The sequence below is a fragment of the Myotis daubentonii genome, chromosome 2 (genome assembly GCF_963259705.1).
Source record: "Myotis daubentonii chromosome 2, mMyoDau2.1, whole genome shotgun sequence".
NCBI lineage: Eukaryota > Metazoa > Chordata > Mammalia > Chiroptera > Vespertilionidae > Myotis > Myotis daubentonii.
Genome location: NC_081841.1, coordinates 75224655 through 75250278, shown reverse-complemented (window position 1 = coordinate 75250278; position 25624 = coordinate 75224655). Strand labels below are relative to the sequence as shown.

The window sequence follows — 25624 nt, the reverse complement described above, 5'->3', positions numbered from 1 at the left end:
GTTTTTGAATTTCATATAAATGGGATTTTAAATATGTACTCTTGTCTGACAATTAAAAGGAAAGATTGTGACCAGCCAGTGTAGCTCAGTGGTTGAGCATCGTCTCATGAACCAGGAGGTCATGGTTTGATTCCCTGTCAGGGTGCATGCCCAGATTGCGGGCTTGATCCCCAGTAGGGGGCGTACAGGAGGCAGCTGATCCATGATTCTTATCATTGATGTTTCTATCTCTTTTCCTCTTTCTGAAATTAATAAAAACATATCTTTAAAAAAAAAGAGAAAGATTATTCCTTCGTTATGAATGAACTAGAGGCCCAGTGCATGATTTCGTGTACCAGTGGGGTCCCTCTGCCTGGCCTGTGGGATAGGGCTGAAACGGGCTCTTCAACATCCCTTGAGGGGTCCCAGATTGTGAGAGGCTGCAGGCTATACTGAGGGACCCCACTAGTGCATGATGGGGGACATGGGAGGTTGGCCAGCCGGGAAGGGACCACAGGAGGGCTCCAGGGCATGTCCGGCTTGTCTCGCTCAGACCCGATCGGCCGGACCCCAGCAGCAAGCTCACCTACCGTTCAGAGCGTCTAACCCCAGGTGGTCAGTGCACATCATAGCGAGTGGTTGAACGGCCTTAGCATATCATTAGGATATTACGCATTGATTGGTTGAACGGCCGACTGGATGACCGGACACTTAGCATATTAGGCTTTTGTTTATAGGATATACTACAATTTGTTTATCCATTCCCTGGTTAATAGACATTTGACTTATTTCTAGTTTTTGCCTATCCTATATAATAGAGCTAATATGCAAATGGTCATCACACCCTTGTGTCGTCGCATGCTCATGCCCTCGCGCCCTTGCCCCGGGGCTGGGGGACCTGAGGCTGTGCCCCCAGCCCTGGTGCTGGGGCCGGGGGACCTGAGGCCGGGCCAGGGGACCTGAGGCTGTGCCCCCCGCCGAGCAGGGCTTGACGGGGGACCCGAGACCGCGCTCCCTGCCCTGGCACTGGGGCTGGGGGACCTGAGGCTGGGCCAGGGGACCTGAGGCTGTGCACCCCGCCCGGCAGTGCTTGACGGGGGTGGGGCCGGCTGGGTTTGGGTCTTGCATGATTTTGAGGCATGCGCAGGTGGGTGAGGGGGGACTTGACTCTGGGTCCCGCGGCGTGCCCCAGACTCTGACAGGTGGGAGATTTTCATATACATTTTACTAATTTTCTTTCATCTCTGACACTTCTATTATAGAGAAAGGGCAAATAGAAATATTAAAATCCTCTAATTAATTCCCTTTTAATGTGCACGAATTTCGTGCACTGGGCCACTAGTTATAAATAAAACTGTTACGAAAAATCCATTTAGAAATCTTCGAGTGGACATTTTCCATTTCTCTTAGGTAAATACCTAGGAGTGGCTGTGCTATTTTGCATTCCCACTGACAGTATAGGAGAATTTTAATTGCTTCCCATCCTTGTCAGTGCTTATATTGTCACTTTAAATATTTTTAGCCATTCTAGAGGTTGTGTAGTAACTCATGGTGGTTTTTCATGTATGTTATACTGAGGACCAGTGGTATTGAACATCTTTTCATGGCTTTACTGGTCATTTGTATAACTTTTTTAAGTAAATCGTTTAACTATTTTGTCTGTTTAAAATGTTTTGTTTCCTTATTGTTGACTTTTAAGAGTTCTTTATATATTTTTGGATCATGGTTCTTTATCAGATGTGTGTATTGTGCCTATTTTCTATTTGGCTGTGTTTTCATTTTCTTAACTTATTTTTAAAAAATTATTTTTAAAATTGATTTGAGAGAGAGAGAAAGTGAGAGAGGGGTAGAAACATTGATGAGAGAGAAACATCAACATTAATTGGCTGCCTCCTGCACACACCCTGCGGGGAACTGAACAGGCCACCTCTTGGTGCACGGGTCGATGCTTCACCATAGAGCCACACCGGCAGGGCTTTTTCACTTTATTTTTGAAGAGAAGCAGCTTTTAACTTTTATGAAGTCTAACATGATTTGTGTTTTTAGTCTCCTAAGAAATTTTTGCTCAGCCCAAGTTTGGGAAGATTTTCTCTCATGTTTTATTCTAAAAGTTTTATAAGTGTTGGCTTTTACATTTAGCTCTATTATTCATTTCAAATTAATTTTTGTGTTTACTGTTAAAGTCAAGATTTTTTTCATTTAATAAATATCCCTTTTTATTGAAAATATTTTTCTTTTCCATTGGGTTTTCTTGGCACTTTTGTTGCAAATTAATGTGTGATCCATTTCTGGATTACCTATTCTGTTTCATTGATATATATGTGGCATGCCAATATCACACTTTTACTTTATTTTTATAATAAGTTTTGGAGGTAGTGTAAATCCCCCAACCCAGCATCTTTTTGAAAATAGAAAAAAAAGATCTTTGTATAAATCACTCTCTTGCCTTGGTTGCTTATGTTTGTGTTGTTGTTTTTTGTTTTTTTGTCTGTTTCTTCTTTTAAAGATGTTGCTCCCAGTAAAGACTTGTACATTCCAGGACAGATATTGTTTGTAGTAAGGAAGATGCTAAGTACTTTCAGCAGACTGGAACGACTTAGCAATTGATGTTATTCCATTGCCTATCATTGGAAGAACCAACTCTAGGTTCGACTGGTATATCTGTATGAGCTTTGATTGGAGTTGCAATAGCACACGTGTGTACTAGACACTAAGTGTTTTTTTTTTTTTTTGAATGAAAGCCTTTTTATTCTTAACACTCAGGTATTTGGGGAGACCAAAGAAAGAGAAGACCATTGTAATCAGACCTCCCTTCCTTTGACCAGAAGGAGACACTAAGTGTTTAAATACCAAGTGTGAAACTTGGCAGAAAAGGAAATTGAAACACTTTTCAATTACATTAAAATCATATATAGTTTTCTTTCTCTTTCCTATCTCTAACGGAAACATCTTAGCCTTGGCTAAAGCAGTCTTTGCATGAATATTTGAGTAGCACTAATGACAATTACCAAAACTATAGCCTGTTCTTGGTGGGAATGTGTTGAATTGAAGAAAAATGTTAGATACAGATTGCATTTAATTTAGTTTCTGACCACATGTAAATGGAAGTAAAAAAATCCTGGGTTAAGGATACCATTCTTGGTTTCAAAACAACACCCATATGCTTGCATTTTTCTTCTTTTCTTAAGCTGCCTTTCTTTAGAATAAAAATAATAGGAAAAAAGGTAAATGTAGCATATATTCAGTTATATATTGGTTTTTATTTATCAGTTTCATATTTTTTTGTCTTTCCAATTAAATTGTATGCTTTCCTATACAAAGATTTTATCTTCTGTTTATTTTGTATCCGTTTTTTTTACTTTCCACATTCTAGAAATGTTGATGGATCTTGATTATTGCATTTTAATTAACCTGTTGTAGTTAATAATAAATCCTAGCTATAGTAGAAATATATGGGTATTTTTTCTTCCTACTGAAATCACATTTCTTCTTTGAAAGACATTTCTAAGCCTTGTACTGAACATAACTTAGAATTTTAGAAACCAGGTAGGTGATGAGGTAGAGGTGGGTAAATAGCTTCCTCTTTATTAGTTATTAGTACAGGATGATTATGGTCCAGGGCCTTAAAAGGATTGGCCATCCCTTTGATTCTGCTCCTGTATTTGTAGCAGATTATTAGATCAGTCAGACAAATGGAACTACCAGTCAGCTGCTCAGATAGATATTTTTAGATGTCTCACCTCTTAGTACTGATCATGCATCTGACCACAAATCCTTCACTTGATAGTGAGATGATATGAAGCAGGAGCTGCAGAGGAAGCACCTTGGATATTAAGATCCAAACTAAAATTGAGGTAGAGATCACATTTTTTAGTAAAACAGTTTGTTCTCCTTATGATTCTGATCAAAACCTGATGTTTATATCATAGATCTCAATGGAATTAAAACAACTTGCTAGAAAAACATAGATGAATATTACATTATTTTTTTCTTATGACAACGTATATGGTATTTGATGCTCTAAGCCTGACAGAAATTTTACTTTTGTAAATTATGAGAAAATACTTTGAAGTTAACTTCCATTTTGTTTTAATATTCTAAGGTTGCCTATTTTGGTTATAAACGAATGGCTGAAATAGAATCTATGTCCATTTAGGGTTCTTTGGTTCAAACATTAGGAAGCTTTGGCTAACTTAAAAAAAAAAATTACCAGAACGATAAGTTCATACTCTTGAAGTAATAATGGAAAAACTGATTTTTAGAAAGAATTGACACTTGAGCAACTGTGCTTTACAACAAAAGAATCCACTGCTGGTATAGTTTCTAGGCTAACATAATGTTTCTTTAATGTAATAGCACTGTATTAACTATTTCTTGGCTGAACTCAAACCTTTCAGCCTTTACAGATTTGCTGTGATTAAAATAGAGCAGTCATGCCCTGGCTGGTTGCTAAGTGGTTAGAGCGTTGGTCCATAGACAGAAGATTTTCAGGTTTGATGCCCAGTCAAGGGCACGTACCTCAGTTGTAGATTCAATCCCTGGTCCTGGTTGGGGCTTGGAGTTGGTGGCAACCGGTCAATGTGTCTCTCTCTTTGTTTTTCTCTTCTACTCTCTCTCACCTCCCCCCTCCCTTCCACTCTCTAAAAATCAATGGAAAAAATATCCTCACTCCTTGGGTAAGGATTACAAAAAAATGGAGTAGTTATTAAATGCCCATGAAGACAGGTCAGCTTTATACTTCAGTTCCTTTTCCTGTCGTTTGTACATACCCTTAAGTGAATAAATGATTTAAACTATCTAGTCTTAATTACTTTTAAGAAATTTTTTCTTAGTTACTGTTACTCATTCAATGAATTTTTTTTCAGTGCTTGTTAGATGCCAGGCACTATACAAGAAGCTGAGGTTTCAAAAATAAAAGCTAACATGTTCCCCAGCCCAGCTTTATTGAGATATAATCTATACTAATACTAATAAAAGGGTAATATGCTAATTAGACCAGGTTGACCGGCCATCTTCCGGATGTCCTAATTCCTTCCAGATAAAGCCATGGTGGCAGGGGCTGAGGCAGAGTCAGTTAGGGGCGTCAGGCTGGCAGGGGAGGGCAGTTGGGGATGAACTGGCTGGCAAGGGGGGACCGTTGGGGGTGAGATCAGGCTGGCAGGGGAGGGCAGTTGGGGCAACCAGGCCGCAGGGGAAGGCAGTTGAGGGCCACCAGCCTGCAGGGGAGGGCAGTTGGGGGCGACCAGGCCTGCAGGGGAGGACAGTTAGGGGAGACCAGGCCTGCAGGGAGGACAGTTGAGGGCAACCAGGTTGGCAGGGGAGGGCAGTTAGGGGTGACCAGGCTAGCAGGGGAGGGCAATTAAGGGTGACCGGGCCTGCAGGAGAGCAGCTAGGCATCGATCAGGCTGACAGGGAAGTGGTTAGGGGGTGATCAGGCTGGCAGGCAGAAGCAGTTAGGGCAGCCGTGGGCAAACTACGGCCTGCGGGCCGGATCCGGCCCATTTGAAATGAATAAAACTAAAAAAAAAAAAAAGACCGTACCCTTTTATGTAATGATGATTACTTTGAATTTATATTAGTTCACACAAACACTCCATCCATGCTTTTGTTCCGGCCCTCCGGTCCAGTTTAAGAACCCATTGTGGCCCTTGAGTCAAAAAGTTTGCCCACCCCTGGGTTAGGGGCAATCAGGTAGGCAGGCAGGTGAGTGGTTGGAAGCCAGCAGTCCTGGATTGTGAGAGGGATGTCCAACTGCCCGTTTAGGTCTGATCCCAGGTAGTCGGACATCCCTCGAGGGGTCCCAGATTGGAGAGGGTGCAGGCTGGGCTGAGGAACACACATACCCCCACCCTCCACCCTGTGCACGAATTTCGTGCACCGGGCCTCTAGTTTATGTATAATTGTTTATCGTAATCTCTTATGATCCTTAGTATTTCTGTGGTAATGTCACTTTTTCTATTTTAAATTTTATTTACTTGAGTCTTCTCTGTTGCCCCCCCCCCCCACCCCCCTTAGGAAGTTTAGCTAAAGATTTGTTAATTTTATCTCTTTAAAAAAACAATTCTTTGTTTTATTTGTTTATTTACTTTTGTATTGTTTTTCTCCTCTCTATTTCATTTATTTCTGTTTTGATCTTTAGCTTTTTCCATTGCTAACTTTGGCTTAGATTATTCTGGTTTTTCTAGTTCCTTGAGGTTCAAAGGTAGGTTGTTTATTTGAGATCTTTACTTTTTCTTAATTTAGACATTTATCACTGTAAACTTTCCTCTTAGCACTGCTTTTGAGATATCTCATAAGTTTTGGTATGTTGTGTTTTTATTTTCATTTATTTAAAGTTTTATTTTCCTTTTGATTGCTGCTTTGACCCATTGGTTGTTCATAAGTGTGCTGTTTAATTTCCACATATTTGTGAATTTTCCAATTTTCTTCTGGTTATTAATTTCTGGTTTCATACATTGTGGTTAGAAGAGATATTTGGTATGGTTTCAGTCTTAAAATTTTCTAAGACTTCTTTTGTAACCTAACATGACTTATCCTGGAGAAGTGTGCTTGAAAAAATGTGGATTCTGCTGCTGTTGGGTACAATGTTGTGTCTTAGCTTTATTTGCTATAAAGTGTAATTCAGTTAAATGTTTCCTACTGATTTCCTGTCTGGATGATATATGTGTTGTTGAAAGTGGCATATTGAACTCCCCTATTTTATACTAGAGGCCTAGCGCACGAAATCGTGCGGTAGTCCGCTGCCCTGCCTACCTGCAGGTGCTCTGCTGCCCCGCCGAGCTCGCAGACCCGCTCAACTGCCTGCCATTGTTCACAGCATTTGAACTCTCTTAAGGGTGGTTGGGAGGGAGTTTCCAATCCCACTCTTTTTCCTCTAATGGTTTTCCTGCCCCTCCCCCCTTTCCCTATGCTGGTCAGGAGAGCCTCTGGCTGCTCCCCCATCAAGGGCTAATCAGGGCAAAGAGCCTTTGACCTTGGCTATAAAATCACCTGTCTAATCACTGAGCTTATTAAGCCACCTGGAGTCCAGATGCATAAGTTACTTCAAATAAACATTTTTGGGGTGTGTGTGAAAATTTAGGTCTCTGATATTGAGAAGAAAAAATTATTGCTTTAAAATAATGACAACACCTATTTCAAATATTGTAATGAAAGTATGAAAAAAAAAGGCTCACATAAAAAGGCTGCAAAAATGTTATTTTACTTTGAAGACAGAAATAACTGGAAATAATAGGTTTCTTTTAGGCAACATCCTAAAAGGGTGTCTGCTTTTTTATGTCTTAGGCCTATACAAAGGTCTTCAAAGACCCTTGACCCTGCCTCCTGAAGATTTTAGGTTAACACGTTTGTCTTAAAAACTGTGAGGTGTCGATAATTTTTAAAAACAACCGGCCACATCCCCTTCCTCAACCATATTGTCACATCATCTAAGTTATACTTTATAAACAGCCTTGAAGTGCTATACATGTGCAAAAAGTACACAAAGTGGGTAAACTACTTTGCCTTAGAAGTATATATTTAGTAATCACTTAGTTACATTATTTTATTTTTGTGAAATGAGAACTGATCGACCAGACCTTTCAAACAGACCTACCAGACAATAAATATCACCATATGTTTGATTCACAGTACATTTGGACATAAACACTTTAATTACAGCTTTGTGTTTAGTATCAAAAACCTTTTCTTGCGTGCATGTTTTTGCTACAGATCCCTTGCTCTGGATTACATTTTGAAAACTGCCTATTACAGATAAAGCACCTTTTCAGGTACGTTTCTGTGAAACATGTATTTATGCACACAAAGGTGTGTGCACACCTTTTCACACACAGATGTCCATATGATGCCTGCGCCGCACTTCCAGCACATGCCCACCGCATGTATGTGGCTGTGCACCTGGGTCCCGGCATAAACAGGCTACCCCCAAACATGCCGGAGCCCTGCCAGCCTCCCCAGCAAAGTTTTTGTTTTTGTTTTTGCTTTTGTTTTTACTTTGAAATAGTTTTATTGGCTCATAAGACCTTTGCACATAAAAAAATACCCCAGAACATTATGCAGTATTAAATCACAATTACATTTTTTTTAGCAATTAAAACTACCCAGAATATACATTTTTTAAAGGGAAAAAAATCCTACAGAACTGAATTCTGAAATGACATTATGATTTAAATACTGTGACAAAATAGTAATTCCTTATAACATTAATTCATTGCACAAAGCTGCCAGACACTTCCATACGCATAACTATTGCAGAGTGCAAATGAACACAATTTTAACATTACACCCTTAGCTGAAGTAGCTGTGCCTCCGCTTAAGAAACTCTCAAATTTCTGGCACAAAAAGTTGGGCTGTTTTAACTTTTACCAGGAAACCGACTTCACAATCCATTTACTCTCTTGCTGGCCATTCCTATTAAAAAAAAAGAAGAAGAAAAAAAAGAAACGTCCTTCTGCTGTCATAGCCTCAAAGAGTCAGCATCGCTTCTGCTTGAAGAAATCCACTCCTCTCAGTTCTTTGGGCAGGTATTCCTGGTCCACAGGTTCTCTGTACATGGGGTTGTATTTGTAGCCCTTGCCATAGCCCAGGTCCTTCAATGAGCCGGGTCGGCGTGTTCCTCAGGTGCAGCGGGACAGGGGCAGAGGCCCCTGGTGGTTCCTTAGGTAGGCTTTGACGTTGTAGGTGCTGTACAGCTCAGTAGACTTTGGGGCTCTGGAAAAATAGACTACACACTGGGCCAGAGGCACTCACATTCGGGCATGCCTATGAAGTGGCAGCCCTGGTAGGCGGCCACTGCTTGTGGTAATGCGGATGGATCTGCCAGACCTATGTCTTCACTGGCAAACCTCACCAGCCGCCTTGCCACATACAGTGGGTCCTCTCCTCCTTCGAGCATGCTTGCCGGCCAGTAGAGGGAGGCGCTCGGATCTGAGCCCCGTATCGACTTAAGAAGAGCAGAGATGCAAGTTGTAGTGCTCTTCTCCTGCTCGCTCATATAAAATGTGAGACTTCTGGAGGCCTTCCTTCACATCATTCTCAGTGATCAGAACTCTTCTGGGAGAATAGGCTTGCCCACTCTTCTCACAAATATCTGCCTGGAGCTTAACCTGGCCAGCACTGCCAGCTGTAGTCCATTCAGTCTAATTCGGACTCCCCAGCAAAGTTAACCAGAGTCTCTACACCGGCTGCTGTGTGAACCTCTCCACCCACACGGGGCCTGGGGCTGTGTGACCCACACCCACCCGAGCTGTTCCGCCTGGGGCTCCGTGTGGGGTGGGCTTGGGGGCGGGGCGGCCAGTGCTGGGAGGTGCCTCGGAGCATCAGTGGGTCTTTATTTTTAAAAGACTGCCCCGCACACGCCGACCCCCAGCGCCACCCTGGCCTGGGCGAGGGGCCGCCAGCAGTTTGAAGGCCGGCTACACCCCCGATGGTGGCAGGGGTCCCCTCATGGTGAACGGTTGTTTGGTTGTTTTGGTTGTGATGCCTCTTGGCCTTTTATTATTGCGATTATTCTCTGTTACTCTCTTCAGATCTGTTAGTATTTGCTTAATATATTTAGTTGCTCCCATGTTGGGTTGCATGTATATCTACAATTGTTACATCCTCTTTTTTTTTTTAATTTAAAGTCTTTATTGTTTAAAGTGTTGCATAAATCTCCCTTTTCCCCCATTGACCTCTCCCCAGCTGCCCCCACCCCCCTAGCACATGCCCCCCCCCCCCCCATTGTGTCCATTGGTTATGCTCATATGCATGCATACAAGTCCTTTGGTTGATCTTTTACCCCCCCCCCCCCTTCCCTCATAGGTTGGACAGTCTGTTCGATGTTTCTATGACTCTGGTCCTATTTTTGTTCATCAATTTATGTTGTTCATTCCACAAATGAGCGAGATCATGTGATACTTTCTCTGGCTTATTTCGCTTAACATAATGCTCTCCAGTTCCATCCATGCTGTTGCAACTGGTAAGAATTCCATCTTTTTATAGCAGCGTAGTATTCCATTGTGTAGATGTCCCACGGTTTTCTAATCCACTCATCTGCAGATGGGCACTTAGGCTGTTTCCAAATCTGAACTATTGTAAATTGTACTGCTATGAACATAGGGATGCATATATCCTTTCTGATTGGTGTTTCTGTTTTCTTGGGATATATTCCTAGAAGTGGGACTACTAGGTCAAATGGAAGTTTCATTTTTAATTTTTTGAGGAAACACCATACTGTTCTCCTCAGTGGTTGCACCAGTCTGCATTCCTACCAGCAGTGCACAAGGGTTCCTTTTTCTCCACATCCTCTCCAGCACTTGTCCTTTGTTGATTTGTTGATGATAACCATTTTGACAGGTGTGAGATGGTACCTCATTGTTGTTTTGATTTGTATCTCTCGGACGATTAGTGACTTTGAGCATGTTTTCATATGTCTCATGGCCTTCCTTATGTCCTCTTTCAAAAAGTGTCTATTTAGGTCCTTTGCCCATTTTTTTTTATTGTATTGTTTATCTTCTTTTTGTAATTGTTACATCCTCTTGATGAATTGACCTCTTTATCATTATGTAATAATCTTCTTTGTCTGTTGTTACAGTTCTTCAAGTCTGTTTTGTCTGATATAAGGATAGGTAGCTCCCTTTTCGTTTCCATTTGCATAAAGTATCTTTTTCTATTCTTGCACCTGAAGCCTTATGTGTGTTCCGTTTTTTTTTTTTTTTTATTGCTTACAGTATTACAAAGGGTATTACATATGTGTCCCTTTTTTTCCCCCCGCCCTTGACAATCCCCTGGCCTCACCTACCCCCCAGTGTCTTATGTCCATTGGTTATGCTTATATGCATGCATACAAGTCCTTTGGTTGATCTCTTACCCCCCTCCCTCCTGCCCCCCACCCCTCCCCGGCCTTCCCGCTGCAGTTTGACAATCTGTTTGAGCCTGCTCTGCCTCTGTATCTATTATTGTTCAAAAGTTTATAATGGTCTCTATTATCCATGAATGAGTGAGATCATGTGGTATTTTTCCTTCATTGACTGGCTTATTTCACTTAGCATAATGCTCTCCAGTTCCATCCATGCTGTTGCAAATGGTAAGAGTTCCTTCTTTTTTACAGCAGCATAGTATTCCATTGTGTAGATGTACCACACTTATGTGTGTTCTTGAAACTGAAGTGAGTCTGTTGTAGGCAACATATAGATCTTGTTTTTTTTTTTTTTTTTTTTTTAATCTATCTAGCCACTCTATGCCTTTTGATTGGAGCATTTAGTACATTTATATTTGAAGTAATTATTGAACGCCAAGACTTACTATTGCTATCTTGTTTAATTGTTTTCTGGCTGTTTTGTAGTTTCTTTGTCCCTTTCTTCCTCTCTTGCTCTTATCCTTTGTGAATTGATGATTTTCTGTAGTGGTATGTTTTCATTCCCTTCTTTTTATTTTGTATGTACCCTCTATAGATTTTTGTTTTGTGGTTACCTGAGGCTTACTTGAAACATTACAGTCTCTTTTAAGCTGTTAACAACTTAACTTCAGTTTCACAAAAACTCTGCTCATTTTTTCTCCTCACATTATATGTTTTTAAAAATATATTTTTTTATTGATTTCAGAGAGGAAGGGAGATGGAGGGAGAGATAGAAACATCAGTGATGAGAGAGAATCATTGATTGGCTGCCTCCTGCACACCTCCTACCGGGGATTGAGCCTGCAGCCTGGCATGTGCCCTGACTAGGAACCGAGCCGTGACCTCCTGGTAAATAGGTATATTTTATGTTTTTGATGTCATACTTTACATCTTTTTATAAATTATTGTAACTATAGTTACTTTTGTTTATTATTTATTGCATTAAAATATTTTTATTGATTTTGAGAAAAAGAGTAAGGGAGAGGGAACGAGAAAGAAAAACATCTTACAGGCCCCCTGTGGGGGATTGAGCCACACCCCAGACATGTGCCCTGACCAGGAATTGAACCAGCAACCTTTTGCTGCACAGGATCATGCCCAACCAACTGAGCCATATAGGCCAGGGCTTTTATAGTTACTTTTAATACTTGTTCTTCCGCCTTTATGTTTAAAGTGGTTAATTCACCACCATATTACAGTATGAGACTATTCTGAATCTTACTATATACTTGCCTTTACCAGTGCATTGTTTATTTTCATAGATTTTTATATTACTAGTTAGTGTCCTTTAGTTTTACCTTGAAGAACTCCTTTCAGTATTTGTTATAAGGAGTTCTAGTGGTGAAGAACTACCTTAGCTTTTGTTTGTTTGGGAAAGAGTTTTGCTTCCATTTCAGGATAGCTTTGTTGGGTAAAATATTCTTGGTTGACAGTTTCTTTCAGCACTTAGAATATGTATCTCATCATTCTGTTCTTTCCATGTTTCTGCTGAGAAATCCACTGATAGACTTATGGGGCCATTTTGGCATATGAAAATATTTTTCCCTTGCTACTTCTAAAATTCTCTCTTTGTCATTGGTTTTAGACCATTTTATTATGTCTTGGAGAAGATTGTTTTGGATTGACATTTTGGGTGACCTATTAGTTTAATGAACTTGAATGTTTAAACATATCCCAAGGTTTGAGAAGTTCTCAGCCATTCTTTCTTTAAGCTTTCTATTCCTTTCTCCCTGACTTCTCCTGGGAATCCAAAGATAAATACCTTATTTCTCTTAAGGATGTCTCATAAGACCCAGAGATTTCTTCATTCCTCTTCATTCTTTTCACTCTTACTGGATAATTTCAAAATATATGTCTTTGAACTCAATTGATTTCTTTCTTTTTCTTGGTGTAGTCTTTTGTTGAAGCCTGTTATTGAATTCTTTGATTTATTATTGTATTCTTCAGCTACAAAATTTGTTTGATTCTTTTTTTGTTTTCTATCTCTTTGGTGAACTTCTCATATTCTTGTGTTGTTTTCCTGATCTGTATTCTCTTGTAGCTCTCTGATAATCTTTAGAATTATTATTTTGAATTTTTTGTCAGCCAATTCTGGGGTCTCCCATTTTGTTGGGTCCAGTTATTAGAGCATTACTATATTCCTTTGGTTGAATTGTGTTTCCCTGATAATTTTGTATCCATATAATCTGCGTAGGTGTCCATACATTTGAAGAATCAGTCAACTTCTTCCTGACTTTATGTATGGACATTCACCTGAAGGCAGGGGTATGCTGATACATGCTGTGAGCCTTGAGACTAGAGGTGTAGGGTGACAGACTAGTTGGAGGTATGTGTGAAAAGCACTGGGTTCTCAGGGGACACCAGGGCTCTCTGGCTTGGGCCATGGGTACATAGTATCAACAACTATGTGGTGTTTGGCTGCCACTGTGGGGGATCCGCAGAGGCTTCCAGGGCTGTTTGGGTCCTCAGTAGCACCTCCAGGTCTAATAGCTAGGTTTCAGGGCAAGCAGTGATAGTGACTGAAACTGGTGGTGTGCACATACTCAGATGAGGAGGCCAGCTGCCAGCACCTATGAGTAGCAGGTGTGGTTGCAAACACATACTGTATATAGTGGTGGGGATCAAGGCAGGCAGACAGCTGTGGGGATGTTTACTGTAGGCATGTACTACCATGGCTGCTGCATCTCAGCATGGGTGCATGACAGTTGAGGCTAGTGATGCAGGTGCACAGCTGAAGAGGCTAGCTGCAGGTGAGTGCAGAGGTACAGGCTAGTGACAGAAGATAGGACCTGATCTGGATCTACAAGCACCTGTGGTGATCCTGGCTGTTGGCTCTTTCGTGGCTGCACAGTCTCCCCCTGCTCATGCACACAGCCTGGAGGCTGATACACCACGCATCAGGTTAGTGGTATGCAAGCACAACTGGAGAGGCCAGTCCTGAGCATATGCACAGCGGTGAAGATCTAGGCAGACATCTTGCACTTGAGCAGCTGAAGAGGCTTGGGCTGGCTGCTGGTTCCAGTCCCTAGGCCCCAGTGGGGGCAGGAGTGGAAAGGGCAGCTGATGTTAGTGAATGCAAATACCTGTGGGACAAAAGCTGGTAAAATCTGCCGACAGTCTGTGGCACCTGTGCTGGCTGTTGTTTTTTCCAGTGTAGATGCTTGGGTCCTCTGCAGAGCAGGTCATTGGGAACTGTGGTTGCTCCCACTGCGTGGCTGCTATTAGTAGTCCTTACTTTTCTTCCTTGTTCCTAGCCATGCCTGTATGTCTCAGCTTTGCCGCTCTCTGCATGGGGTGAAATAAAAGCAGATCCTTTGTGCAGTACCCCTAAGAGCCGGAAAAGCTGGATGCTTGCTGGGCTTTCTCTTTTCCATCAAGGGGAACTTTGCTAGGAAGTTTCTTCTTGGTGCTGAGCAATGCTGTGTGTGTGTGTGTGTGTGTGTTGTGTGTGTGTGTGTGTGTGTGTGAAGGAGGAGGATAATGAGTGAGATATTCAGGCAAAATCAAAATGAAGCTGTTTTCCTTCCCTTTTTTTCTGTGTCAATACTTACTTTTCTTTCCTAGTGTTGCTAAAGTTTTAGTGGACTGCAGATTTTTCCCAAAGCTCTTTTTGTTCAGGGATAGCTGTCTAATTGTTACCCTTGTTGGAGGATGAAGCCTGGGGGCTCCAGTGCTGCTATTTTGGTCCCTGAATTTTTCTGCATGATGGTTAACTTTGATGCAGAAGGCATTCAGTAATTAAGACTGAACTTGACAAAATGTGATCTATATATATAAAAGCCTAAGCGACCTCTATGACCGAATGACCGGAACAACTGGTTGACCAGTTGCTATGATGCTCACTGACCACCAGGGGGCAGACGCTCAATGCAGGAGCTGCCCCCTGGTGGTCAGTGTGCTCCCAGAGCCAACCTCCCCTGATAGGCCTGGATCGCCCGCCAGGCCAAGGGACCCACTCCGTGCACAAATTCATGAACCGGGCCTTTGTTTACATAGAAAAACATTCTTCAGATTATTTAGAACCAGATAGAAAATTTTCTAATCACATCTCTTAGTAGACATTTGCAAAAGTACTCTTAGGAATGGCTTGTGAATCACTGTTGACTTGCTCTATTATTAACAACTAGAGGCCCGGTACACGAAAATTTGTGCACTGGAGTGGGAGCGGGAGTGGGGGTGGGGGAGGGTCCCTCAGCCAGGCCTGCACCCTCTGACAGTCTGGGAGTCCTCAGGGGATGTCTAAGCTGCAGTCTGGCCTCCCTCTGCGAGAGGCAAACTGGCAGGCCGATCAGGATCAGGGGACAGCACCACCCCCATCACCCTGTTGAGGCTGCCACCTGGCCTTTCTTTGTGGGATCAGCCAGCACTGCCCTCATCACCCTGTCACCACTGGCCTTTCTCTGCAGGATTGGACAAGTGCCACCCCCATCACCCTGCTGCAGCCTCCACCCAGTCTTTCTCTGGGGGATTGACCCAGCGCCGCCCCCATCACCCCACCACGGACTTGCTGGTGGCCTCCCTCTGTGGGAGGCAACTGGGCAGGCCCCCCAATTGCCCCTCCGCCACCGCTGGTCGCCATGCCCCTCCCCCCCCATTGCTGTTTCCTCCCTCTGCCTGCTGGCAAGCGCCTTGGCTGGCCTGGCATAGCTTGCTCGCTGGCCCTGCCCCCTGCCGGCTGGTTGTTCTGCCTTTCAAACACTTATGATAGTATAGGGTGAAATGTTACAGGGGGTGGTATTGGATAGTAGTGATGTAGACAAGGATGAACAGGCTGCTCTAAGGCAATTCTCTATTGGTGTCTGTGTTTCTGCACTTACTGTACTTTGTTCTGGACTATCTTTTCAAGGATGTTTGTATAGGAAATAGCCATGGAAGACAGATAGTGTCTTCCTCCCAAGGAAAGAGCAAGTTTGATTACAGCTCATTATAAAAAGAGGGGCGATCCCTAAACTCAGAGTGCTGTATTGCAACCCATTGCTTCTATATGGATGCATCGGGGCCTGTACACATGGCTGCTTTTAAGATTCTCTCTGTCTTTGACCTTTTGCATTTTAATTATGATGTGTCTTGGTTTGGGCCTCTTTTGGTTCATCTTGTTTAGGACTCTGCACTATCTGGACTCATATGTCTATGTCCTTCACCAGGTTAGGAAAGTTTTCTGTTATTTTTTTAAAATAGGTTTTCAGTTTATCGCTCGTTCTCTTCTTTTGGCACCCCTATGATGTGAATGAATATTGGTAAGCTCGACATTGTCCTAGAGCAGCGGTTCTCAACCTGTGGGTCGCGACCCCTTTGGGGGTTGAACGACCCTTTCACAGGGGTTGCCTAAGACCATCGGAAAACACATATATAATTACGTAGTTTTTGTGATTAATCACTATGCTTTAATTATGTTCAATTTGTAACAATGAAATTGGGGGTCACCACAACATGAGGAACTGTATTAAAGGGTCGTGGCATTAGGAAGGTTGAGAACCACTGTCCTAGAGGATCATTATACTATCCTTGTTTTTTTTTTCTTTTTGCTATCCTGATTGGGTGTTTTTTATCCCTTATATTCCAAATTGCTGATTTGATTCTCAGCTTCATCTACTCTACTGTTGATTCCCTGTAAGTTATTCTTTATTTCAGTTAGTATATCCTTAATTTCTGACTGGTCCTTTTTTATGATGTTGATGTTCTCACTAAGTTCATTGAGCATCCTTATAATCAATGTTTTGAATTCTGCATCTAGCAGATTGCATGTCTCCATTTTGTTTAGTTCTTTGTCTGAAATTCTGTTCTGTTCTCTTATTTGGGACATGTTTCTTTGTCTCTTTATTTTGGCAGCCTCTGTGTGTTTCTTTCTATATATTAGGTAGAACTGCTGTGTCTCCCATGCTTGGTAGATTGGCCTAATATAGTAGGTGTTCTGTAGGGTCCAATGGCACAAGCCTCTCCAATCACTAAGCTGGCACTCAAGCTGCACCCTCCTCCCATGTGGTCTGTGTACACCCTCCTCTTGTAGTTGAGCTTTGGTTGCTGTTGGCACATCAGTGGGAGGTATTTATCCCCAGGCTCATCAGCTTCAAGGACTGGCTGTAATACCAACCACTTTGGAGGATCAGCTGTGCAGGGGCCCCCACTCCACAGGGCAGGACTTATTTCAGTAGGGCTCTGGTGTCAGCTGCGTTTGCCCCTTGAGTGTGTCACTTATGGGGATGGTTGGGTGGTGATGCTTTGACATGGTTTAAAGCTCTCCACTTGTGCTGGCTCTGGGGCCTCCTGGGAGGTGCAGGCTAAGGTCAGCTGCTGCCTCTGTTTTGCCTGGGGTCACCCAGCATGAGCTACAAAGCGATCTGCAGGTGGCTGCTACTTGTGCTGGGTTTGGAGATACCCAAGCGACTCTAAGGCCACCTGCTGCGACCCTAAGAACAGCAGGTCAAGGCATGCTGAGGCTATATGCTGCTTGTTTCAGAGATTTTAGGAAAATCTGAAGCATGAACCAAGACCGGCCATTTGTATGGAAAAGGTCTGGAAACAGCTTGGGTGGACCTGAAAGTTGGGAGGGGTGGGGCCTCAGGAATTCTCCAGGATGGGGTGAACACTGTGAGCCACATTAATGGTGTCTCAGATATGTTGCCCATGTGCTGGCTCTGTAGGGAGAAGGCTCATCAAATGAACAATGGCCTCTTCCAGAACTTCTGTCTGGGAGAAAGCTGTCCTTCCTCACCCCCAGCTCTTGCCCTGATGCCAGACTATTCAGTTTCTCCTCATATGTCTCTGTTGTCTTTCAAACTGCTTCCCCTGTGGTGGAGCTGAGAGGGAGTAAGTCCGTGTACAGTCCCTTTAAGAGGAATTACATGGGACTCCATCAGACCTCCATCTCCCTCAGCCTCAATCCCTGTTGGTTTTTACAGCTAGAAGTTATGGGGACTTCTTTTCCTTGCACTGGAATCCTGGGATAGGGGACCTGGTGTGGGCCTGGGACCCTTCACTTCTTAAGGGGGGACTTCCACAGCCAAAATAGCTCTGCCAATTTTTATCCACCACACATGGGTGTGGGACCAGCACGTTCTGCATCTCCATTCTCCTACTAGTCTCAGTGTGGCTGCTTCTTTAATTCCCTAGTTGTAGGATTACCATTCAGCCAGATTTCAGGCAGTTCTGAATGATGGTTGTTCTGTAGTTGTAATTTTCATGTGGTTGTGGGAGAAGGCAAGTACCCATTTACTTGTGCCACCATCTTGCAGGAAGTTGCCACATACCACTTTTTAAAAGGCAGAAGATTTATATAATCTGAAGAGAAATCAGAGTATCACACACCACTTTTTAATACACTTATTTTGGTAGGCAGAAACATTAGTTTTATTATTTACACTCCTTTGCAGTCACAGCATCCTATCTAATAAAAGAGAAATATGGTAATTAGCCGTACACCCGCTACCCTTCCCATTGGCTAATCAGGGCGATATGCAAATTAACTGCCAGCCAAGATGGCGGCTGGCAGCCAGGTAGCTTGAAGCGAACATGAGGCTTGCTTGCTTCAGTGACGGAGGACTCCAACGTTCCCCGCCTGCCGCTGCCGGCCTCTGAGCTTGCAGTTTGAAACATTGTTACAAATATAGAAGCTAAACAAAACCCCAGAAACCTGCTTTCAGCCAGCCGGGATCTCAGAGCTGGAGTTGAAACAGTGTTTCGATTATAGAACCCAAACAAACCAGATACCTGCTTTCAGCAGTGGAGGCCTCAGAGCTGGAGCCAAGCCTCAGAGCTAAAGCTGGCCCAGAATAAAAAAGAAAAAAAGGAGCACTTGGGAGCTTCAGTCACCTGCCAGCCTGAAAACAGCCCTCAGCCCCTCACCCAGATTGGCCAGGCACCCCAGTGGGGACCCCCACCCTGAAGGGTGTGTGACCAGCTGCAAACAGCCATCATCCCCTCATCCAGGCTGGCCAAGCACCCCAGTGGGGACCCCTACCCTGATCCAGGACACCCTTCAGGGCAAACCAGCTGGCCCCCACCCATGCACCAGGCCTCTATCCTATATAGTAAAAGGGTAATATGCCTCCCAGCACTGGGATCAGCGTGACAGGGGGCAGCGCCCAAACCCCCTGATCACCCTGCGGCTCTATGTGTGACAGGGCATGGGGCCACAACCCCCTGATCAACACTGCTCTGTGCCCGATATGGGGGAAGCTCCCCAACCCCCTGATCGCCCTGTGGTTCTGTGTGTGACAGGGTGCAGTGCCCCAACCCCCTGATCGGTCCTGCTCTGTGGGTGATAGAGGGCGGCGCCCCAACCACCCCCCATGGGCCCTGCTCTGTGTGTGACGGGGAAGAGCCATAACCTCCCCATCGGCCCTGCCCTGAGTGTGACAGGGTGTGGCGCCCCAACCCCCTGATCTGCCCTGCTCTGTGTGTGACAGGGGGCGGTGCCCCAACTCCCCTATCGGCCCTACTCTGTGAGTGACAGGGGGGAGCTCCTCAACCCCCTGATCCACCCTGCTCTGTGTGTGACAGGGTACGGAGCCCCAGTCCCCCTGATGGGCCCTGCTCTGTGAGTGACAGGGGGGCAGCTCCCCAACCCCCTGATTGGCCCTGCTCTGTGCGTGACGGGGTGGCACCGCAACCTCCTCATCGACCCTGCGTTGAGTGTGACGGGGCGGTGCCCCAACCCCCCAATCGGCCCTACTCTGAGCATGACTGAGGGTGGCATCGCAACCTCCCGATCCGCCCTGCTTTGTACATGACGGGGCGGCGCCCCAACTCCCCAATCAGCCCTGCTCTGAGCCCGACTAGGGGCTGCACCTAGGGATTGGGCCTGCCCTCTGCCACCCGGGAGCAGGCCTAAGCCAGCAGGTCGTTATCTCCCAAGGGGTCCCAGACTGCGAGAGGGCACAGGCTGGGCCGAGGGACCCCTTCTCCCCCCCGAGTGCACAAATTTTTGTGCACCGGCCTCTAGTATTTGTATAATTAGGAACTCAGTTTTTGGCTACTGTGAAAACCCAAGATGTGTTTTATGAACATTTAAGGATATTATCATTCACATCATATTAAGTGCTGATTTAGTGGTTTATTTGGACCCTGATGTTGGATTATTAAAGTACAAGAAATGCTTTTAGGTAGAACATAGCAGATAAGTAAAGTGATGTTTTTTAAAAATTTTTTTTTTTGCTCATTCTATGCAACAAATTATTCTTTTGAGAACTTGCTTCTTCTATAGTAGAGGAATGTCAATATTTTACACTCTTAATTGCTTCTTTTCCTAACTACTTTTTTTGACTAAGAGAAGCAGCTACTAATGGACTCTCACCAGTGGTTTAATTTCTTTAAAATGTCTAATTGAGTAGCATGTTTAAATTTGAATGATCAAATTCAGAATACAGAGTTCGGTGAAATAGGACTGATCTCATATTTGGGTAATTTTTTCTCTCCCATTCTTTTATCCGCTCACACCTCCTCCCACATTATCTCATTATCACCAATGCAATGTACAGTGCTACGGGAAAAACAGAAGAATATAGGAGAGGCTTCCCGCCTTAGGGCTTATGCATATTCTCTACTTGGAATGTGTTTCTTGCCATTCTTTGTTTAGTTAGCTATCACTCATTCTTTAGGTCTCAACTTAAAACATCACTTAATATGAGAAGCTTCCCATGACCTCATGGATTTCATATGAGGTGATAGACCATGTGTATTTTGTGCAGTTTGGTTCTCCACAAGGTAGTGGAATGCTTGTCACATATCAGGAACTTATTAATTGGTATAAACTGTCATCATGGAGCTTTGGATCTAAATGGCAGAGGCAGATGGATAAACTAATTAAGAAATACAGTGTACTCAGTTTAATACTAGAAGCAGTTTAAGTTCACAGAGAAGGAAACAACTCTGCACAAGAGGAGAACTGGAGTCATTTGCTCTTCTGTTCCTTTTTAGAATTAGTATGATATTAGTATTTATTTTTCAAGTTAATTCATTAATTTAAAAACATTTGGAATATCTATTCATGCCCAAAAGTTCATAATAAAGCTTTCCAAAACAATTAAGTTATCCATATTTTGTTTCTTGTGGCCTTTTGTTTAAAGTTGTTTTCTTTGAGATGTTTTACAAGATGGTGTGTGGGAGGTAAGTGAGAGGGAAAACTGTGATTCTTGTTTCTGGTAGTTTTTATTAAACTAATACTCTCTTGTATGTCATTTTTCTTTTTTAGGTTCTTGAAGCCAGATATTTGAAATTTACCATTGTCATCTATCTGAGCAACTATAACTTGTCTTTGTTGTATATACAATTATAAAGATATTAATTATTCTTAAAACAGTTTAAGTGTCAGGTGATGGAAGAATATAAATGAATACATTAGTTAGTAGATAATATTTATGTTTAATATTTTTCATAGATAGCTGGTAATGTACTATTTACTTATCTTTATAATTAAAAATTCATCTATATTATGTAATTAGTATAAAATATTTTAAAGACCTCACCTGAAAATTGAAGATTACAGTGATCTCCAGAAACATCTAGAGAGCATGAAAATGATTATTTTATTCATCTTTAAGCTTTGTTTTTTTTCTGTTTCCTGCTTTTATGTTGTCACCTTACTCTTTCATTTCTGCAATAGAATTCAGTATGATCTTCTTTATTTTTATTTATTTATTATTTATTGTCTAAAGTTTTACATATGTCTCCCCCCCCCCCCCCCAGTTGATTCCCCCCACCCCCAACCATTCACACCCCGGGCAAGCCCCCACCGCCCCACTGTCTGTGTCCATTGGTTATGCTAATATGCATGCATACATGTCCTTTGGCTGCTCTCTAACCCCTGCCCTTCCCTAGCCATTTGTCTCTGGATCTATTGTTCACCAAATTGCGTTGATCATTATAGCCCACATATGAGTGAGATCATGTGATATTTATCTTTCTCTGACTGGCTTATTTCGCTTAGCATAATGCTGTCCAGTTCCATACATGCTATTGCAAACAGTAAAAGTTCCTTCTGTTTTATAGTGGCGTAGTATTCCATTGTGTAGATGTACCACATTTTTAATCCACTTATCTGCTGATGGGCACTTATGTTTTTTCCAAATCTTAGCTATTATAAATTGTGCTGCTGTGAACATAGGGGTGCATATATCCTTTCTGACGGGTGTTTCTGGTTTCTTGGGATATAGTCCTAGAAGTGGGATTACTGGGTCAAATGGGAGTTCCATTTTTAACTTTTTGAGGAAACTCCATACTATCTTTCACAGTGGCTGCACCAGTCTGCATTCCTACTGGCAGTGCATAAGGGTTCCTTTTTCTCCACATCCTTGCCAGCACTTGTTTGTTGATTTGTTGATGATAGCCATTCTGCCAGGTGTGAGATGGTATCTCATTGTTCTTTTCATTTGCATCTCTTGGATGATTAGTGACTTTGAGCATCTTTCCGTAAGTCTCTCGGCCTTCTGTGTGTCCTGTTTCTGTATGTGCTAAATAGAAAAGTGTCTATTTAAGTCCTTTGCCCGTTTTTTGATTGGATCGTTTATCTTCCTTTTGTTAGGTTGTATGAGTTCTCTGTAAATATTGGAGATTAAACCCTTATCTGAAATATCATTGGCAAATATGTTTTCCCAGGCAATGGGCTTTCTTGTTGTTTTGTTGATGGTTTCTTTTGCTGTGCAGAAGCTTTTTATTTTGATGTGGTCCCATTTGTTTATTTTCTCCTTAGTCTCCATTGCCCCTAGGAGGTGTGTCCGTAAAGATATTGCTACGAATATGTCTGCAATTTTGCTGCCAATGGAGTCTTGTAGGATTTTTATGGTTTCCCATCTTACATTTAAGTCCTTTAGCCATTTTGATATTGTTTTTGTGTATGGTGTAAGTTCATGATGTAGTTTCATTTTTTTTTTGCATGTGTCCAAATTTCCCAGCACCATTTATTGAAGAGACTGTCTTGACTCCGCTGTATGCTCTTGCCTCCTTTGTCAAATATTAATTGAGCATAGTGGTTTGGGTCGATTTCTGGTTCTCTGTTCTTTCCCATTGGTCTATATGTCTGTTCTTGTGCCAGTACCAGGCAGTTTTGAGAACCGTGGCTTGGTAATATACCTTGATATCTGGTATTGTGATTCCTCCAACTTTGTTCTTCTTCCTCAGGATTGCTATGGCTATTCAGGGTCTTTTTTTTTTATTTTTATTTTTTTTTTTATTGTAGAGTTTGTTCTAGATCTTTGAAATATGTCGTTGGTATTTTAATGGGGATTGCATTGAATCTGTAGATTGCTTTGGGTAGTATGGACATTTTAATGATGTTGATTCTACCAATCCATGAACATGGTATGTTCTTCCATTTGTTTATGTCTTTCTTTATCTCTTTTTTCAATGTCCTGTAGTTTTCCAAGTACAGCTTTTTTACCTCCTTAGCTAAGTTTATTCCTAGGTATCTTAATTTTTTTGGTGCAGTGGTAAATGGGATTGCTTTTTTCGTTTCTCATTCTGTGAGTTCATTATTGGTGTATAATAAGGCCATAGATTTTTGGGTGTTAATATTGTATCCTGCTACATTGCTGAATTAATTTATTAGGTCTAGAAGTGTTTTGATGGAATCTTTGGGGTTTTCTTTTTATTTATTTATTTATTTATTTATTTATTAATTGCTTAAAGTATTACAAAGGGTATTACATATGTGTCTTTTCTTTTCCCCCGCCCTTGACTATCCCCTGGCCTCCCCCACCCCCCAGCGTCCCATGTCCATTGGTTATGCATATATGCATGCATACAAGTCCTTCGGTTGATCTCTTATACCCCTCCCTCCTGCCCCCCAACTTTCCCCGGCCTTCCCGCTACAGTTTGACAATCTGTTTGAGGCAGCTCTGCCTCTGTATCTATTACTATTCAAAAGTTTATAATGGTCTCTATTATGTATAGTATCATGTCATCTGTGAATAAGGACAGTTTTACTTCTTTTGTAATTTGTATGCCTTTTATTCATTCTTCTTGTCTATTCACTATGGCTAGCACTTCCAGTACTATATCGAACAGGAGTTGTAAAAGTGGTCATCCTGTCTTGTTCCCGTTCTTAGGGGAAATGAGTTTAGTTTTTGCCCATTGAGTATGATGTTGCTGTAGGTTTGTCATATAGGCTTTTATTATGTTGAGGTATGATCCCTCTATTCCCATTTTGCTGAGAGTTTTTATCTAGAAAGGGTGTTGGATTTTGTCAAATGCTTTTTCTGCATCGATTGATGTGATTATGTGACTTTTGTCTCTCGGTTTCTTTATGTGATGTATCACATTTATTGATTTGCAGATATTATACCATCCTTGCATTCCCGGAATAAATCCCACTTGGTCATGGTGTATGATCTTTCTAATGTAATGCTGTATCCGATTTGCTAGAATTTTGTTGAGGTAGCATCTATATTCATCACGGATATTGGCCTGTAGTTCTCTTTTTTTGTGGTGTCTTTATCTGGTTTTGGAATTTGGGTAATTCTGGCTTCCTAGATAGAGCTTGGAAGTGTTCCTTCCTCTTGAATTTTTTGGAATAGTCTGAGGAAGATAGGTTTTAGTTCTTTGAATGCTTGGTAGAACTCCCCTGTAAAGCCATCTGGACCAGGGAAGATTTATGATCACTGCTTCAATTTCTTCGGCTGTTATAGGCCTATTCAGGTGTTTTGATTCTTCTTGATTGAGTTTTAGGAGCTTGTATTTTTCTAAGAATACATCCGTTTTGTCTAGGTTGTCCATTTTGTTGGAATAGAGTTTTTCATAGTATTTTTTCATAATCCTTTGTATTTCGTGGGATCGGTTGTTACTTCACCTCTTTCATTTCTTTATTTTTTAAGTTAAATCTTTATTCAGATTATTATAGTTGTTCCTCTTTTTTCCCCCAATAGCTCCCCTCCACCCAGTTCCCACCCCACGCTCTGCCCTTACACCCACCCCCTGTCCTCATCCATAGGTGTACGATTTTTTCCAGTCTCTTCCTGCACCCCAACACCCCTTTCACCCTGAGAATTGTCAGTCCACTCCCTTTCTATGCCCCTGATTCTATTATATTCACCAGTTTATTCTGTTTCATCAGATTTTTTATTCACTTGATTATTAGATTCACTTGTTGATAGATATGTATTTGTTGGTCATAATTTGTATCTTTACCTTTTTCTTCTTCTTCCTCTTCTTAAAGGATACCTTTCAGCATTTCATATAATACTGGTTTGGTGGTAATGAACTCCTTTAGCTTTTTCTTATCTGTGAAGCTCTTTATCTGACCTTCAATTCTGAATGATAGCTTTGCTGGGTAAAGTAATCTTGGTTGTAGGTTCTTGTTATTCATCACTTTGAATATTTCTTGCCACTCCCTTCCGGCCTACATAGCTTCTATTGAGAAATCAGCTGACGGTCTTATGGGTACTCCCTTGTAGGTAACTAACTGTTTTTCTCTTGCTGCTTTTAAGATTCTCTCTTTGTCTTTAGCCCTTGGCACTTTAATTAAGATGTGTCTTGGTGTGGTCCTCTTTGGATTCCTTTTGTTTGGGGTTCTCTGTGCTTCCCGGACTTGTAAGTCTATTTCTTTCACCAGGTGGGGGAAGTTTTCTGTCATTATTTCTTCAAATAGGTTTTCGATATCTTGCTCTCTCTTCTTCTGGCACTCCCATAATTCGGATGTTGGTACGCTTGATGTTGTCCCAGAGGCTCCTTACACTATCTTAGTATTTTTGGATTCCTTTTTCATTTTGCTTTTCCGGTTGGGTGTTTTTGCTTCTTCGTATTTGAAATCTTTGACTTGATTCTTGCGATCCTCTAGTC

General features: G+C 42.3%; 1 protein-coding gene across 7 annotated transcripts in view; it reads left to right on the top strand.

The window, feature by feature from the left end:
* OSBPL8 (oxysterol binding protein like 8) overlaps positions 1 to 25624 on the top strand; it is a 183100-nt gene that overhangs the window by 22455 nt on the left and 135021 nt on the right. The window contains exon 2 of one of the 7 annotated variants that reach the window (XM_059683676.1): positions 21045 to 21193. The exons of the other annotated variants lie outside the window; for them this stretch is intronic. The gene's annotated coding sequence lies outside the window, so the exon portion shown is untranslated. The remainder of the gene's footprint in view (positions 1 to 21044; positions 21194 to 25624) is intronic. 7 annotated transcript variants of the gene reach the window in all.